A 15,804-nucleotide genomic window follows, 5' to 3' on the forward strand; every position below is an offset into this window, starting at 1 on the left:
CATTTATGACCTGCTTTGCCACCTGCCTACATGGCCTACAGAGAGCTTGCACTCCATGTAAACTCCTCAAACTGCTCATTAACTCATAAAGTTTTGGGTATATTTTTTTACACCTGAAAACACATCTTGTGAAATCACAGTATCTTTGTGTATTTTGTTGTGCATCATTTTATTCCAAGTATTGTTTTCATTTAAAAATGATTTTTAATGCAGATTCCATATTTTCTGGATATAAAGCATGAAGAAACTCTGCAAATTGATTCTGTGGCCATGTGACTTGTGCAAGCCAACTTGGGGGATGGCTGAACCCAGTGCTGATGGAGTAAAACCAATAGTGTCTTAAGGAAAAGGCTATCTTATCATTCCAAGTATCAGTCTATTTCTATTAAATGTTCTCAGCAGAGGAGGGAAAATGAAGTGCTGTGACCTTTGCAGTATGCTTTTCATTCTAGTTTTCATTCTTGTTTTGCAAGTGAAATTGTATGGGTTGTATCCAATAGCAGTCTAACTTAAGTCCAGGGCAGGTTAAAGGTAGGCATGATCAGACACCCGCTTAGGACCCCACCCCAGCAGGGGCCTACTGACAAGAGCCTCCTGGAGTTGTTCCTCCTCCTCACTGTTGCAACCTGCTTGTTCACCTGCCTCTTGCTCTGTCCCAGACAACAGTAGTGGCGAGGAGGAGGAGGAGCAGTAGATGCCACTGCCTGCTTGCTCACTGGCTCTCTGCGTGCCAAGCAAGCAAGAGGTAGCAATGATGAGAAAGAGTCTGAGGAGCAAGAACAGCTGTGACTGGCAGTGAAAAGATAGAGCCTGGCGGGGTCAATTAACCCAGGATTTGATGGGTTATGTGCCATACACAAGCCACGTCTGGTCCATAGGTTAAAAAAACCAAAGTTAATCTAGCTACTAACTGTAGCTTAACTTTGGGTTGTTTAACCAATGAACAAACCAAAGTGTCTGGGTTTGCACATCACAAACCAACCTATGATCAGGTCAATCAGAGGCTGCATAGTCAGATTGGAAGTGCTGCACGCATGGCACACAACTCACCAAATTTTGGGTTAATTAATACATAAATTTACTGCTCAGTTTCCTGCTGTTACGTTCAAACCGGGTTATAGACTTACTAAGGAAGGGGACCCATTGATGGCGTCCTGCCCAAGGGCCTTCCAAAACCTGGAGCTAACACTGCTTAAGCCCCTTCTTTCAATGGGTCTACTCTAAGTAGGACTAATATTGGATATAACCCATTGGGTCCTGGCTTTACACACCGGGTTGTATCCCAAGTATTTTGAGCAAAAGAAATGTTGCGGCTAGCGTTTCAGATGCCCAAGTGTTCATGCAATGTTATAGTAAGCTCTATAGCCATTCTCACACTTCCCTTTTTACACAAGAGGAAGAATGTTCTCTGGATTTAGTTTTTCTCAGGTTGGGGGTGGGGTTTTTTTGTACAACAGTTTAGCACAAGGTGTAAAGCAGCCCTTTTGTATGCTGAAGGACACCTTTGGAAGTAACCCAATGGCTCAAAATTTCAGACAGGTTCAGCTCAATCTTTGGTGCCATTGACTATGACATGCTAGTTGCTGATTTAAGACTTTTCTAGGCAGCATTTGTTCTTTTAAGACTTTTATCTATGGCACCTACAATTTGATGTCCTGTTGATTATTGGGGTGCTATGTATAGAGTGCTGGAGTTAAATTGGGGATACCTGGGTTCAAATCCCTGCTCAGCCATGAAACTCACTGGGAAAGCCTTGGAAAAATCATTTACCTATCAGCTTTACCTTAGAATAGTTGCTGAGATGATACAGTGAAAGAACCCTGTGTATGTCTTCATGAGCTCTTTGGAGGAAAAGGGACACAAATGTGATAAACATGTGCTTTTAAAAAAATGGTAGTGTTTTATTCTGGGAAAACTCCCAGCAATTATATATTATTATCCAAACTACCAGATATCCAGCTAGATTGGTCAGCAAGATGAGCCAACTCATTAAATGGTTCATGTTTTCCACTTCCACAACTGAAAATGTACATTCCTTCTAAAATAATCCAAAATAATAACTGGTGACATAATTCTTTCTGTGCTGCATTAAATTACAAATGGGGAGTCTCACCTATGTATACTTTGCAGAAGTATTTGTGGCAGGGGAGGAATCTGAAATTAAAATTGTATGAGCAATCCTTCGTGTTCTGTAAGTAATGCATACAACATTATCTAATAAAAATGAGAGCGCGAAGAGGCATCCTCCAGAGCTTCTGCAAACCTAATAATACGAAGTGTAATACATGCCACAAAATGGGAAAATTCTGGTTGATACACAGGCATTCAGTTAAACATCGAAGTGTCTAGGTTTGTGCATGTGCATGCATATCGTTTATCTGTTGCAATGCACTATGGTATTTTGTGGTAGTGGCGTTAATTAAACTTCTGGACCTAGCCACAGTGGCACAGTTAGGTAATTTAGATTCTGAACTTAATGATCTTATCCCCACCCCAGCTTTTTAGATGGTATGGTATATTCCTTCAAAATGTAATGTATATTAATTCAAAATATGGAAAGTCAGCCCTGCTGTGTTGGAGGGTCCTTCTGCTCATTCAGCTGAATGAGGCCCTGGACATTTACTCCAAAGTCTTGCCCTAATGGCACCACTGACTAGCAGTGATTGGTTAAGCTGTCCTAACAGAAGGACCCAAAAAAGGATGGCTAGAAGAAGCAGGGCTATGGAGAAAGAAGAAGCAGTAAGGAGGTGGTAGATGAAGATGAGTATGGATGGCACCTAGGGAAGAAGGATGGGGCCCAGAGGGTTGAAAATTGCCTTCCTCTGGACTCTGGGGCAGTCCAGAGGAAGGAGTGTGAAAGGGGAAGGAAAATTTAGAGACCTTCACCCAACACCTACCAAAATGAGGTTGGATTAAACAAGATCTGCAAATGTAGAGGTTTTATGGGGCTGGCTACAGAGATCTTTCTTCCTAGTACTGCTACTTGTAGTGTACAATTTAGACCTTTTTGCAGGATAGACTTATTCAGCTTTGTTCTTTCATATGTTTGTTTAACTTGTATTTATTTTATGCCCTTATGCTGCACTTACATTTCCATAGCGTTAAATAAAAATAGAGATGTCACACGTTTGGGTTCAGAGATTATGCTAACATATTAGATTTTGCCACTGAAATATTAATTTCCATTTTCAATCCTTTATGCTGCAATGTGGAACCATAACCTTTTAAAGTGATACAGTGGGTGTTCTTTAGTCTGGAAGCTATGATATTTCAAGACAGATGAATTTAATTCGTCAGATGAATTTAATTTGTCAGATGAATTTAAATCAGGTCCATGAAGCTCGCAGATTGAAGGTCACCTGGACAGACCAAGTGGAACATCTGATTTTAGGAAATAAAAAATGCAGACACTTCTAGTTCAGAATAAAATAGAGATCTTCTCTTTTGCTAGGGGATGCGTAATGCTTCTCAGTTTATGTTAATTCAGGGCACATTTCATCTACATGACAACCTACTGACCACAGATTAAATCCACTGTGATGCAAAGTAGGGGAAAAACCCATGACAAATCACAGCCCACGCAAAACCCCCAAACAAGCATAGCTGAACAACCAGACATATAAATCTCTGGAGTAGTGCATTAGAGAATTTCCATCCTTTGCAGATTGGTGGTGTGATTCAGAGTGCAATCCCCTACAAACCACATGTTCAGACACCTGATTCCCATTCTAGTCAGTGCTAGAACACATGGATTAGTAGCCTTTCCCCTTCATGTTGGTCCCATTGCTAGCTAGAGTTTTTTTGTTTTTTTAAAGAGAACAAATATGTATTAATTCAATATATGTTGGACATTTTATTTATAACGGTCTGTCATCAGAGCAATTCGGAACAAAGAGGCTTTCAGATTTGAGTGTGCTGGCTCTTCAGTCTCCTGAAGTTTTTTTGTACTTCTGCAAACCTTGGGGTTTCTGCGAGCATACTAATACCTCCCTCTTGTTAATGGGTTGTGCCACTTTTTTGGCTACATAAAGATAGGCACTCGAATTAATTTGCAGTTTACGTACCAAAATTGTACAGACTTGGTTCAACACTGAAATGAAACTCCAGATGTGCAAAAAAATAAAAAAAAGCTGGGGCAGAGTGAACCCACACAGTCTATAAAGAGCTAGAAAGGCCCTTGTTGAGGGCACGTCACTTCAGCACCTTGGGCTTCCATTGAAACAGCATGGGCAAATTCTGAATCAACACTGAGAGTTCCAAAGCTAAAGAGCACAGTGCGTAAGACTGAATGTTGATAGCTGGTAAACGAACTGTGTGGAGGACGTTGAAACTGGCCTAGGAGATGTGAGGATGGAAAGCACCCTGCATAATATTGAAAGTTTCCTGCTGAGACTATTTTTGTCAGGCAGTTTTAGAAATACCTAAGGGAGATTCCCCCATCCCCAAGGTTATTGGACAGTCTCTGGCAACTTTAACAGTGGCCACCAGTATCCTGCATCTGCAGTTTATGGTGTGTGTGTGTGTTTTAAGGTTTACATGTTGTTAACCTGTAAATTACACCTACCATAAGCAATTGTGTTGTTTTATGACTTGAACCTAATAGAAAAATATTTTATAGCTGCCTTTTTCATCTGCAAACTTAGTATTAATATTTGCATCCTAGTTTAAATCACGCAATTGTATGGCTAGTCTGAACTGGAATGGCCATGTCAATATTACTGCTTGCTTTTTAGTCACTTCCAAATAACAAAAATACTTCTTTGTCTTTTTTACTGGTAGCAATTTCTTCATTTCCTTGCTTTGATCTTTCTGTGATGAAGCACTCCCCCCACCCTTTTCTGTCTTGGGTAGCTCATCCTATAAATCCACTTTATCTTTAAACCCGTTGCAGACTCCTGCTGGAGTAGCATAGCATATTTATCATTCAAAAATCTAGACACAAGATTGCACCAATGTTCTTTTGATTAAGATACTAGACTGGAAGGCTCTCTGTGACCCCAACACGCCAATGTCTGCTTTAGCAAATGGTGACATGTACTGCTTCATTTCAAGCAAAGTTGAGCAGTTTGACTGTTCCCTGCAAGGAAATCTCCCTGCCTTTGCCAGGACCCAAAATGTCTCTGAAAAGAGCTTGGGCATAAGATGAGAAGTATAAGGCTGCTTTCCCACAGCTCAAGAGTGTTGCCCGGCTGCCAGGATCTACTGTGGTTTTTAAGGGGTGCCTGTGATAGTACCCCACTCTCAGTCCTAGGATTGTTGGAACCCAGGAAGAAGAACCCGTCATTAGCAGTTGTATATCCACGGAGGGAGACAATGTAATTATACAGTGGGCAGAGTTTGGGGGTGATTCAGCCATCTGTGACCTTTATAGAGGAATTTTTGAATGCAGATTGCTTCTTCTGACCTGTTTTTAGTTTATACTGTGATAAACACCATTCTAAAATGAAGTAATAGATGCCAACATTATCCTTAAGTTTACCTAATTTTATTCCAATTGTGTATTTTTCAGTGAGCACTGCCTGCCTGCTTTCAGACTTGTATGGAGATACAATAATGGGAATGCATCAGCAATACCTGGCACAGGGAGATTGCGTAGATACTTTGACAATCATTTTATTCCCGAAGCCATGTAGCACATGTTGCACCTTGGGGTAGGAGTAGTTGCTGCCATGTCTTGGTTTTATAAAAAATTAAATGATATAGAGGGAATAAATACAGAGTAAATCGTTTCTCCTTCACTCATAATATGTGGCTTTTATGGTATGATAGATTTGATTGGCGGTAGCTTTCAGACAGACAGACTTTTTCATAGAAGGCATAATTAACTTTGCTGCCACACGTTGTGGTGATAGCCACTAAAGAAGGTGACTTTTTAAATGGATTGTTAGACAAATTAATGGAAGGTAAGTCTATCAACGGCTATTTGTTGTGATAATTAAATGGATCCAACACATTCAGAGAAAGTTACTGAGGTTCAGCCCAAGGTTTTTGTGGCTAGAGGCAAATTAAATCGTTGGATCCCCCAGCTGAAGTCTTATTGTATGCAGAGCAACGTAACAAGCGAACATACCAGAAGACAGATCCCTCTGATATCTTCACAGGGCAGTTTAAAGGGGAGGAAATAAAAAAGTGGCAGTAATTAAAAGTGACATTGAGAAAATAATACGCCAGTGAACTCTTGATCATTTAACATTGCTTGCATATATATATATATATATATACATATATTGATCACAATTTGCTCAATATCTTGAAAGGTGCTTCACGCTGGTCTTGCCAAAAAGCCCCCACATCGCACTACTGTCAGTTGCAGGGATCTAATATTTAGAGAGCATTTGGCAAATATTCAAAGTAGACCTGGAGAATAAAAATTCACCACTGAGAATTCTGAGGAGAATTTTGGGGAGCAAAATTATTTTAGCTGTAAAAGTGACACTGCAGTTTTGTTTTGTTTCCCCTCACAGAGTAGCTGCAAAAAATTGTGCTCTTCAGGGCACTCTGCCAGAAAAGTAACAGAAGGATAAGAACGTAAGGGCTACCCAGCTGCATCACACTATGGTCCATTTAATCTAGCACTCAGCCTGCAAAATTGGCTAGCCAGGCACTTCTGGAAACATACAAGAAGAACATGAAGGTGAAAGCTATCTCCTGAGGCAAACTAGTATGTCCCACCGCCCGATTTCATGTACACAAGCTGACTAGACTCACAGTTGGATCTTACTGCAACACTGGCAATGGGACAGTGTTCTCTACCACACCATCTAGTCTGCGCAAGGCAGCAGGCTAGATTAGGGCCACAGGGCAGGCTGTGTGGCACACACAGCTTTGACCTCCAGCACCTCACCACCACTCACTGCCCACTCAAACAAATGCTGCAATGCAGCAGCAGCAGCAGCATGTGTCATGTGAGCAGAGCAACACATGCAATAAAGCTTACAAAGAGAGTGGATGATGTAGAGTGTCTGCCTCTCTGCTGGCTCACTGAGTCAAGGACCTTTCCCAACAGGCTTGTCAGTGACCCATCGGGAGAAGGCTGCTAGGTGAGACAGCCTACCAGATCAAGCCAGCAACAAGTAAGCGTCACTGGTGCCAAAACGTCCAATCAGGAGGATGGGAATGGCAGGGGGGGGGGGGGCGCTCAGGAAGAATGGATACCCCTTGTAGTGATTGTAGTACCTTAGAGACATTTCCTTACAAGAAACATTGGGATGGAATTTGGAGATGATCCCTCCAGAGGGGTGAGGGGGTGGAGCCTCAACTGGCTGAGAGAGTTCCAGCAAAGAACTGTTTGTTGTTATAACTCTTTTTTAATAAAAACCACCCTGTTATCTTCTTAAGATGTGGACCCAAACTTATTTCATGGTGTCAGAAGTGGAGGTCACAAGGCTTCTGAAGCTGTGTAGCTTTCTTCTGCCTTGGGCCAGCTGAGTACTATGGGCAAGAAGGGCCCTACCCAAAGGCCTGTGGCCTGGCCTCAATTTAGCAGCAGAACCACCAGCTTCTATAGCACAAAGGTGGCTATGGAGCTGTTACAACCCCCTCCAGCCTGCAAATGTCTGGGAATGTTGCAGAAAACGAGAAAATTCAAGCAAAGATTTGAACTCTATTTGGCAGCCACAGGGGCTGAAGGGAAACCTGATAAAGTAAAATCATCAGTACTGCTTCATGTGGTGGGGGAGGAAGCATTAGAGGTTTGCAATAACTTCCAGTTTGCAGAAGGGGAAAATATGAAGTTCAGTGCAGTAATGTTAAAATTTGAGGAGTATTGTATACCCAAAAAGAATGAGACCTTTGAAAGGCATATTTTTTTTTTTTTACATGCATGCAGAAAATGGATGAAAGCATAGAGCAATATGCTATGGAGCTAAAAACTCTTAGCAAGACCTGTGCCTTTGGAACTCTAACAGACACTCTGATCAGAGACGTGACTATTTGTGGTATTAGGGAGAATGCAATACGAGGAAGGCTGTTGCATGAAGAAGATTATGAAAGACTCCAAGTAAGGCCAAAAATACATCCCATAGGTATTCAGCTAACTGGGTATTCTGGAGTAAAGATACCAGTAAAGGGGCGCTGCATTGCCAGCATCAGATACAAAGACACTGTGTATAACAGTTGGCATTTATTATAGTTTCTAAACAGGTGACTCCTGTTTCTAGGTTTGGCGGCATGTGGGAAGCTGAACCTGGTTAAATGGGTCCTGGCCATACAAACCAATGGGGGGAAAGAATATGAGACACTGCTTTTGCATTTGAAGGACTTGGCTGTTTACCAGGTGAACATACCATCCATATAAATAAACCAGTTTCCCCAATGATCCATCCATGCAGAAGAGTGCCTTTTGCACTTTTTGACAAACTCAGAGAGGAGCTCTCAAGGATGGAGGCTTTAAAGGTCTTAGAGAAGGTTGAGGAACCCACAGAATGAGTGAGCTCCCTAGTCATCGTAGAGAAACCTAATGGCAAGTTACAGGTATGTCTTGATCCCAGAAGCCTCAAGAAGGCTATCAAGAGGGAGCATTTCAAACTTCCCACTAGGGAGGAAATCATCGCAGAATTTGTGAATGCCTGTTTTTTCAGTAAACGTGATGCGTCCTCCAGCTTTTGGCAGTTAAAACTCACAGAGGAGAGCTCCAAACTCTGCACATTTAATACCCCCTTTGGCAGATATTGTTTTCTGCGGTTCCCATTTGGTGTGGCTTCAGCATCTGAAGTGTACCAGAGAACTATTCACATGATATATGAGCACATTGATGGAGTGGACACCATTGTGCCATTGTGTGGCGTTCTACCCAAGATGAACATGATCTGAGGCTTCGGAAGGTCTTAGATGCAACAAGAGCAGCACATCTGAAATTAAATAAAGAAAAATGTGTATTTGGAGTCACTGAGCTGACATTTTTGGGAGATGTGATCTCTACTGAGGGGGTGAAACCTGACAAGAGAAAGGTTGAGGCCATTGAAATGATGCCATGGCCCCAGTCCAAGAAAGAACTGCAATGATTTCTAGGGATGGTTAATTACCTTGGGAAATTTATACCAAGTTTGTCATCTAAAGCAACACCCCTCCGGGCACTTCTTGAAAACAAACATGAGTGGTTCTGGGATGCACCACAGGAGGAAGCATGGACCATCCTGAAACAGGAACTTATCAAACCCCTGTGTTAAAACTCTATGAACCTGGCAAGCCACTCAAGATTTCTTCTGATGCCTCACAGTCAGGGCTGGGTGCAGTGATTATACAGGACCATGGTGGTTGCTGGCAACCAGTGGCATATGCATCCAAGGCAGAAATCAGGTATGCCCAGATCGAAAAAGAGCTGTTGGGCATCCTGTTTGCTTGCCAGAGATTTCACCAGTTTATCTATGGACAGAAAGTGCAAGTAGAAACTGACCATAAACCTCTGATAGCATTGTTTGAGAAGCCATTAAATGACTGCACTTTGAGAATCCAAAGGATGATGCTCAAACTACAAAAATATTACTTGACTGTGTTTTACAGACCAGGAAAATTGATGTTCACAGTGGATGCACTGTCTAGGGCCATACAACCTTCATTATACCCAAAGCATATTTCTGACATGGAGGTGCAGGCACATGTAGTTCTGATCGTACAGTCACTTCCCATATCTGATAGAAAATTCCAGCAAATCAAAGTGGAAACAGAGAACGATGAGGCCATGGGTCTCCTAAAAAACATATACTTGAAGGGTGACCACAGGACTGCTGCAGCTGTGATCCAAGCCTATGGGAGTACTGGAACTGCAGGCATGACCCTCAGTAATGGATGGGGTGATCTTCAAAGGCAGCAAGGTAGTGATTCCAAGGATCCTTTGGCACTAAATGCTCAGAAAGATCCATGAAGGTCATCTAGGAACTGAAAAATGTAAGAAGAGGGCGCAGGAGGTCACGTATTGGCCACGGATCAACCAGGATATTACTAACACAGTAGCAAGCTGTTTCACTTGTTTAAAGTTCCAGCCATCCCAGCAGGCAGAGCCTCTGCATCCACACCCTGTCCCACTGAGGGCATACACGAAGGTAGGCACTGACCTCTTCACTTGGAATTCATGAACATACTTGATTGTTAATGATTATTACTCTCTGTATCCAGAGCTCTGCAGTCTGAATGGTACAAGCAGTTGTCAGTGATAGCCAGCTTGAAGGCAGTGTTTGCAAGGCATGGAATTCCATGTGAACTGTTTAGTGACAATGCACCTCAGTTTTCCAATTCAGAGTTTAAGCAGTTTGCAAAGGATTGGGACTTTCATTACAGTACATCCAGTCCCCATTACCCCCAATCCAGTGGTCTTGTGGAAAGGTCCATCCAAACTGTTAAAAACCTGATGAAAAAAGCAGATGACAGTGGATGGGATTTATATAAAGCACTATTGGCTTACCACCCCTTCATGGATCACTGCCTTGTTGTGGTGAAGGAGCTTGCGTAACTCAGTGAAGCCATAAGCTATGCCGTGCAGGGCCACCCAAGACGGACAGGTCATGGCAGAGAGTTCTGACAAAATGTGGTCCACTGGAGAAGGAAATGGCAACCCACTCCAGTATTCCTGCCAAGAAAACCTCATGGAACGTATGACAAGGCTAAAAGATGACGCCGGAAGATGAGCCCCTCAGGTCGGAAGGTGTCCAATATACTACTGGGGAAGAGCAGAGGGAATTTCCAAGTAGCGCCAGAAAGAGTGAAGCGGCTGGGCCAAAGCCGAAAGGACACTCAGCTGTGGACGTGTCTGGTGGTGAAAAGAAAATCTGATGCTGTAAAGAACAATATTGTTTAGGAACCTGGGATGTAAGGTCAATGAATCAAGTTAAGCTGGAGGTGGTCAAACATGAGATGGCAAGATTGAACATCGACATCTTGGGAATCAGCGAACTAAAATGGACAAGCATGGGCGAATTTAATTCAGGCGACCATTATATCTATTACTGTGGGCAAGAATCCCTTAGAAGAAAAGGAGTAGCACTCATAGTCAATAAAAGGGTGGGAAAAGCAGTACCGGGCTACAATCTGAAAAATGATAGAATGATCTCAGTACGAATCCAAGGCAAACCATTCAACATCACAGTAATTCAAGTCTATGCCCCAACCACTGAGGCCGAAGAAGCTGAGGTTGATCAGTTCTATGAACACCTACAACACCTTCTAGAATTAACACACACAAAAATATGTCCTCTTCATCATAGGGGATTGGAATGCTAAAGTAGGAAGTCAAGAAAAAACCGGGATAACAGGCAGGCATGGCCTTGGTGTACAAAATGAAGCAGGACAAAGGCTAATAGAGTTTTGCCAAGAGAACATGCTCATCATAGCAAACACTCTTTTCCAACAGCACAAGAGGTGACTCTACACATGGACATCAGCAGATGGTCAATATCAAAATCAGATTGATTATGTACTTTGCAGCCAAAGATGGAGAAGCTCTATACAGTCAGTAAAAACAAGACCTGGAGCTGACTGTGGCTCAGATCATGAGCTTCTTATTGCAAAATTTCAGCTTAAATTGAAGAACATAGGGAATACCACTAAACCATTCAGGTATGACCTAAATCATATCCCTTATACAGTGGAGGTAAGGAATAGATTTAAGGGATTAGACCTGATAGAGCGCCTGAGGAACTATGGACGGAGGTCCGTAACATTGCTCAGGAGGCAGCAACTCAATCCCTCCCAAAGAAAAAGAAATGCAAGAAAGCAAAGTGGCTGTCTGATGAGGCTTTACAAGTAGCTGAGGAAAGAAGGGAAGCGAAAAGCAAGGGAGAAAGGGGAAGAGATATCCAACTGAATGCAGAGTTCCAGAGAACAGCAAGGAGAGACAAGAAGGCCTTCTTAAATGAACAATGCAAAGAAATCGAGGAAAACAACAGAATGGGAAAGACTAGAGATCTCTTCAAGAAAATCGGAGGTATCAGGGGAACATTTTGTGCAAAGACAGGCATGATAAAGGACAAAGAAGGCAGGGACCTAACCGATGAGATTAAGAAGAGGTGGAAAGAATACACAGAAGAACTATACAGGAAAGATCTGAATGTCCCTGATAGCCATGCGAGTGCGGTCACTGAACTTGAGCCTAGAGAGTGAAGTCAGGTGGGCCTTAGGAAGCATTAGTAACAACAAAGCTAGCGGAGAGGACAGTATTCCAGCTGAGCTATTTAAAATCCTAAAAGATGATGCTGTTAAAGTGCTGCACTCAATATGCCAACAAATTTGGAACATTCAACAGTGGCCATAAGACTCGAAAAAGGTCAGTTTACATTCCAATTCCAAAGAAGGGCAACGCCAAAGAGTGTTCAAAGTACCATACAATTGCGCTCATTTCACATGCCAGCAAGGTGATGCTCAAAATCCTACAAGCTAGGCTTCAGCAGTATGTGAACCAAGAACTACTGGAAGTACAAGCTGGGTTTCGAAGAGGCAGAGGAACTAGAGATCAAATCGCCAACATTCGCTGGATCATGGAGAAAGCAAGAGAATTCCAGAAAAACGTCTATTTCTGCTTCATTGACTATGCTAAAGCCTTTGATTGTGTGGATCACAACAAACTGTGGCAAATTCTTAAAGAGATGGGAGTACCAGACCACCTTACCTGTCTCCTGAGAAACCTGTATGAGGGACAAGAAGCAACAGTAAGAACCAGACATGGAACAAACGATTGGTTCAAAATTGGGAAAGGAGTACGACAAGGCTGCATATTGTCACCCTGCTTATTTAACTTATATGCAGAATACATCATGAGAAATGCCGGGTTGGATGAATCACAGGTCGGAATTAAGATTGCCGGGAGAATTATCAACAACCTCAGATACGCAGATGATACCACCTTAATGGCAGAAAGTGAAGAGGATCTAAACAGCCTCTTGTTGAGGGTGAAAGTGGAGAGTGCAAAAGCTGGTTTGAAACTCAACATTAAAAAACCTAAGATGGTGGCATCTGGCCCCATCACTTCCTGGGATATAGTAGGGGAAGAAATGGAAGCAGTGACAGATTTTACTTTCTTGGGCTCCAAGATCACCGCAGATGGTGACTGTAGCCATGAAAGTAAAAGATGCTTGCTCCTTGGGAGGAAAGCTATGGCAAATCTAGACAGCATAGTATGAAGGAGAGACATTGCCTTGCCGACAAAGGTTCGTATAATCAAAGCTATGGTTTTCCCAGTGGTAACGTATGGCTATGAGAGCTGGACTATAAGGAAGGCTGAGCGCCAAATAATTGATGCTTTCAAACTGTGGTGCTGGAGAAGACTCTTATGAGTCCCCTGGACTGCAAGGAGGTCCAATCAGTCCATCCTAAAGGAAATCAACCCTGAGTGCTCCTTGGAAGGACAGATACTGAAGCTGAAGCTCAAATATTTTGACCACCTAATGCGAAGAGAAAACTCCCTGGAAAAGACCCTGATGCTGGGAAAGACTGAAGGCAAAAGGAGAAGGGGACGGCAGAGGATGAGATGGCTAGATAGCATCACCAATGCAATGAATATGAACTTGAGCACACTCCGGGAGAGAGCGGAGGACAGGAAGGCCTGGCGTGCTATGGTCCATGGGGTCACGAAGAGTCGGACATGACTTAACGACTGAGCAACAACAACAAATTGGCTTACCACAGTACACCACTGGACAATGGCTGGTCCCCTGCACTCATGAGAAGAAGAATACGTTCTACACTACCCATCCATAACTGAGGAATTACTTACAAGGCATGGCCATATAGATGTTCGAAGAAAGAAAGAAGTTCTGAAGCAACTGCAAAAACATCATTATAACAAAAGAGCAAAAGAGCTCCCTGGTCTGCAACCGGGTGACAAAGTGTGCATGAGAAATTACAGCTCCAATATCTGGGATCAGAGGGGCACTGTCCAGCAACTAGTACACCCACAATCATATTTAGTTCAGACAGATCAGGGAGAGACTTTTTGGCGTAATCGTCAGGATCTCCGGGCACTCGCAACAAATTATATAGTTGCTCCAGCAGGTGAGAACAGAGCAGACCCATACATCAGCACCACTTGCATGGTTACAGGAGCAGGATGAAAAAGGCATGACATTATGAAAGACAAGGTGAAGGAAGGTCAGATGCCCCGGTGGTCAGGAAGGACAGTGAAAGCTCCACAGAGACTTACAGAAACTTGCTGAGCAGCCTGGTATACAGCAGGGAAGTGAGTGGTAAAGACTCACTCTAGAGTGATGTGGTAGTCACCTCTCCTCTAAAGAATTTAGTTCAGAGTTGACTGTTGTTATTTGTTACTATTGGTTGAGAAAAAAGGAGATGTAGTGATTGGGGTAATTTAGAGACATTTCCTTACAAGAAACACTAGGATGGGAATTTGGAGATGATCCCTAGACAGTGGGGTGAGGAGGTGGAGCCTGGACTGGCTGAGAGAGCTCCAGCAAAGATCTGTTTGTTGTTTTAACTCTTTTTACTAAAAACCACTATGTTCTTAAGATATGGACCCAAACTTATTACACCCCCCCCCCACCACCAACATCCACCACCTGAGGCAGCCACCTCTCGCTGTTTAACGGCTGGCCCAGCTCTGCCCTGCTATTTAATCCCAGCACCTGGTACGTTGCCACTGAACACGGGACATTCCATTTAGCCATAGTGGCTACTTGCCTGTGCTTCATTTTGGTAGCTACAGACTGCTGCCTCTAGCTCTAGATTTGAACACAGGGTATGTTAAACTGGAGGGCGTTATTCTGCTGGGGGAGAGGTGTGAAAGGGCTTTGAGTCTCCCTGGCCACAATAACATACTCTTCCTTTGACAGAATACTGCCTCAGAGTAGAAAAATGCAAAGAAAGATGCTTGTATTTTATATATCCATGTGGGATTTAAGCATTCTCCAAAAGATGGCGCTGTTTGTTTGTACTCTACTGCTTGCCTGGCTTGAAGACTCTGCTAATGCTACATACTGCAATTACTGTTTTTTAACAAAAATTCAAATAGGATCAAAATATAATTTATTGAAAGGGGCCACAGTTCTATTGTAGTTTCAGCCCTGGCTTTGTCAGGATCTTGGAGGTACATGTACTGTCTATATAGAAACAGGAATAATAAAACTTAAGACAAAACTCTTAGCGAAGTTTCAAAAAGATGAACCTGCCTTTGTACTTAGTCTGACCATCTGTCCTCCTCTCGGTGGCAGAAGCTCTCCAATGTCTCTGATGGGAAGTCTTTCCCAGCCTTGAGCAGCAATTTAAGTAAAGACAACTATTGCTATAGATACACGAATATGGGCTTACTCAGACCTGGTATGTTTAAATAACTTTTTGTTAAGGTAACTGAGGTTTGCCTTCTCTTAACGAATTCATAAGTACAGATAATTTACACTGCACAGACCATTTATTTGTAATCTGAAGCTTTCTTAAGCATTAGGGAAAGAATCATCAGGGGTTATATGCTGAAATTGTGTCTTGCCATGTTCTTTTGGCTCAACTGACATTTCAGAAGTTTTTCCAGAACCTGTTGAGCTGTGATCTCAGTATGTGGCACATCAGGGTACTATGTAAACAATAAAAATTGTTCATGCAGGATACCACATGACTGATTAGATTCTTTAGAACATAAAAAAAAACTTATTATCTCTTTGCTACTTAATCCAAAATCCACAGTTCTGAAGAACTGGAAAGATTGCACACTCTTTTGTGGCATTTTCATTGGTCGTAATGAGATTGCCCAACTCTCTCTCTCTCTCTCCCTCTGTGTGTGTGTGTGTGTGTAGGGGGTGTTTGTGGACCAGCACAGTTATTTTTATTTTATTTTTACTTTATTTTACTTCTTTTTTTATTTGCTACTTA

This window comes from Heloderma suspectum, chromosome 3, assembly GCF_057233095.1.
Source record: "Heloderma suspectum isolate Gila_16-S chromosome 3, 16-S_ref, whole genome shotgun sequence".
Lineage (NCBI taxonomy): Eukaryota > Metazoa > Chordata > Lepidosauria > Squamata > Helodermatidae > Heloderma > Heloderma suspectum.